Source organism: Phyllostomus hastatus, unplaced genomic scaffold, assembly GCF_019186645.2.
Source record: "Phyllostomus hastatus isolate PE091 unplaced genomic scaffold, TTU_PhHast_1.1 phas_contig_90, whole genome shotgun sequence".
NCBI lineage: Eukaryota > Metazoa > Chordata > Mammalia > Chiroptera > Phyllostomidae > Phyllostomus > Phyllostomus hastatus.
Genome location: NW_025333984.1, coordinates 4,383,242 through 4,386,208, shown reverse-complemented (window position 1 = coordinate 4,386,208; position 2,967 = coordinate 4,383,242). Strand labels below are relative to the sequence as shown.

The 2,967-nt window shown below is 40.5% G+C and overlaps 1 non-coding gene across 1 annotated transcript; it reads right to left on the bottom strand.

The window, feature by feature from the left end:
- Positions 1 to 208: 208 nt before the first annotated feature.
- On the bottom strand, positions 209 to 355 carry LOC123827857. The gene has a single exon (XR_006787357.1). It is a non-coding gene; the product is annotated as a small nucleolar RNA SNORA57 (small nucleolar RNA).
- Positions 356 to 2,967: the final 2,612 nt, after the last annotated feature.

Here is a 2,967-nt window from a genome sequence, read left to right as displayed (position 1 = left end):
TTCCCTCACATATTCCAACCAGGGATAGAACCCAAAGCTCTGATACATGCCCTGAAGGGGAATCAAACCCTTGACCTTTGGTCTAACTGATGACACTCCAACCAACTGAGCCATGCTGGCCAGGGTGAGACCATTCTTTGCATAATTTCAATACTTTTAAATGTGTTGTGTAAATAAATAAATGTATGTATTTGCTTGTTGGCTTTAACTGTGTCCCAGTGCTTGAGTATAGAACCTCTGGACTGGAAACTATTGGGCACTGAAGACATGATGCTGAGAGGGCCAGAGCCCTTTCCTTCTGCCTCTCTACATTACAAGGACCAGGACCTCATGCCCAACCCCCACCAGGAAGAGGAGTTTTGTTTATTTAATTATTTTATGGCTGAGAATATGGTCTAATTTGTTCATTGTTCAATGGCCATGCAAAAGGAATGTATATTGTGTTGTTTTTTGAAGTGTTTTATAAATGTCAGTTAGGTCAAGTTGATAGTGTTGTCTTCTATATCATTATTGATTTTCTATATACTTTTACTATCAATTATTGAGAGGTGTGTTGAAATCTTTGTGTATTTGTTTATTTTTCAATTCTATCAGTTTTTGTTTCATATATTTTGAAGCTCTGTTATTAGGTGTATAAATATTTAGAATTGCCCTGGCTGGTGTGGCTCAGTGGATTGAGTGTCGGCCTACGAATGAAAGGGTCGCTGGTGCAATTCCCAGTCAGGGCACATGCCTGGGTTGCTGGCCAGGTTCCCAGTAGGGGATGCATGAAAGTCAACCACACATTGATATTTCTCTTCTCTTTCTCCTTCCCTTCCCCACTCTCTAAAAATAAATAAATAAAATCTAGAAAAGTGCCCCCTACTGGGAACCTGGACCACAACTGGGAATCAAACCAATGACCCCTTGGTTTGTAGGCCGGCACTCAATCCACTGAGCCACACCAGCTAGGGCAGACTACAGTTTTCTTTTCCTAAAGTTTTCTTTGTCTCTATATTCCAGTTTTCTTAAAAGACCATGGTTTTAAAATTTTCTGATCAGAAAAATAACTGACATATTCTTTTAAAAGGCTATGGTAAAATGGTGCAGCTGCTGTGGAAAACAGTTTGGTGGTTCCTTAAAAAGTTAAATATAGAATTACCATATGATTTGACAATTCCACTCTGAGGTATATAGCCAAAAGAACTAAAAGCAAGGGCTCATATTTTTGCACACCAATGTTTATAGCAGCATATTCACAATAGCCAAAAGGTGGAAACAACCCAAATGTCCATCAGCAGATGAATGGATAAGCAAAACTTGTGTATACATACAATGGAATAATTATTGTAAAAGGGAAGGAAGTTTTTATCCAGGCTACAATGTGGATGAACTTTGAAAACATTATATTAGGTGAAGTAAACCAGACACAAAAAGACAAATATAGTATGATTTCACTTGTATGAGGTATTTAGAATATTCAAATTTATTGAGACAGAAAACATAGTGGTTATCAGGGCTGGAGAGATAAGGGAAGGGGAAGTGGCTGTTTAATGGGTTTTTGTTTGGGATAGTGAAAACTTCTGGAAATAGTGGTGATGATTATACAACACAATGAATGTACTTGATGCCACTGAATTGTATACTTAAAATGGTGATTTTTTGTTATGTATATTTTACCACAATAAACAAAAACAGCAACAAAAGGAGAAAAAATTAGCCTTTATCTTATACACTCCTGGGCTTAAATGAGATAATTCATGTGAAGTGATTAGCACAATATTATAGGGGATTATGGGGAATCCTCAATAAAGGAAGGAGAAATGTTTTTTCTTATAATTAGGACCATTTAAAGATGCAATGGGCTTCCTTGGGGAGAGGATAGTGAGTTTCCTGCTACTGGAGGTGTTTAGTAGGAGGCAAAACAGACTTCTTAAATCACATATGTAAATGAATCACCTGGGATAGTGCTAAAATGAAGATTTCAACTTAAATAAGTTCTGCTCGGGGCCTGAGAATCTGCATTTCTAACAAGCCTCAAGTGACTCTGATGCTATCACTGACCACATCTGAGTAGCAGGGAGCTAGATGATACTTGGGGGGGGGTATATGCTGGAGAAGGTATGTGATAAATCATCAGATGGCACAGTGACTTAGATCTCTGTTGTCCAGTATGGTGGCTAACATGCCAATGTGGCTACTGAGCACTTGAAATGTGGCTGCTCTGAATTGAGATGGGCTGTGAGTGTAAAAAAACAGTGACAAACTTAGTATGAAAATAAAATGTAGGGGGATCCAAGATGGCAGAGGAGTAAGTGGAAGCTACATTAACTTCCTCCCAGGAGCAGGCCAGAATCACAAATAAATTGTAAAGAAATAATTCAGAATAATCCATTGAACACTAGCTGGAGAGAAGTCTGAGAACCAGGCTGTTAAACTCATTTTCACGAGGGGCCACATCAGCCTCGTGGGTGCCTTCAAAGGGCTGAATGTAATTTTAGAACTGTATAAATATAGCTACTCCTTAACAGTTCAACGAGAGCTTGACACTGTTGCTGGGTAGAAACAAGGTGCTGGGCCAGATAAAACAAGGTGGTGGGCCAGGTTCAGCCCATGGACTTTGTGTTTGCCACCTGTGCCTTAGAACCGTGGACAGATAGAAGAAACCACTTTACCACAATGTGACTGGTATGGATGGAGTGCAGAGGAGATGTGAGAGGACTAGCTGGGCTTCCATGGGCGGCAGCTGAAGTGCCAGAGGAATATTTCAGCAGTTGGGGGGTTCCTCCTCAAAAGTGTGGGGTCTAAACCCCAAGCTGGGCTCCCAAAGCCTACAGCACCAAAGCCAGAAAGGAATCCAGATAACATCCAGCTATGAAAAGCAGCAGGGTTTCTGTCTGCCAGGGAAAGACTGCTGAAGACACAGAGAGCCTCTTACAAGACCAATGCACACAATTTCATCTGTAGCCACTTACCCTGGGTGCTGGC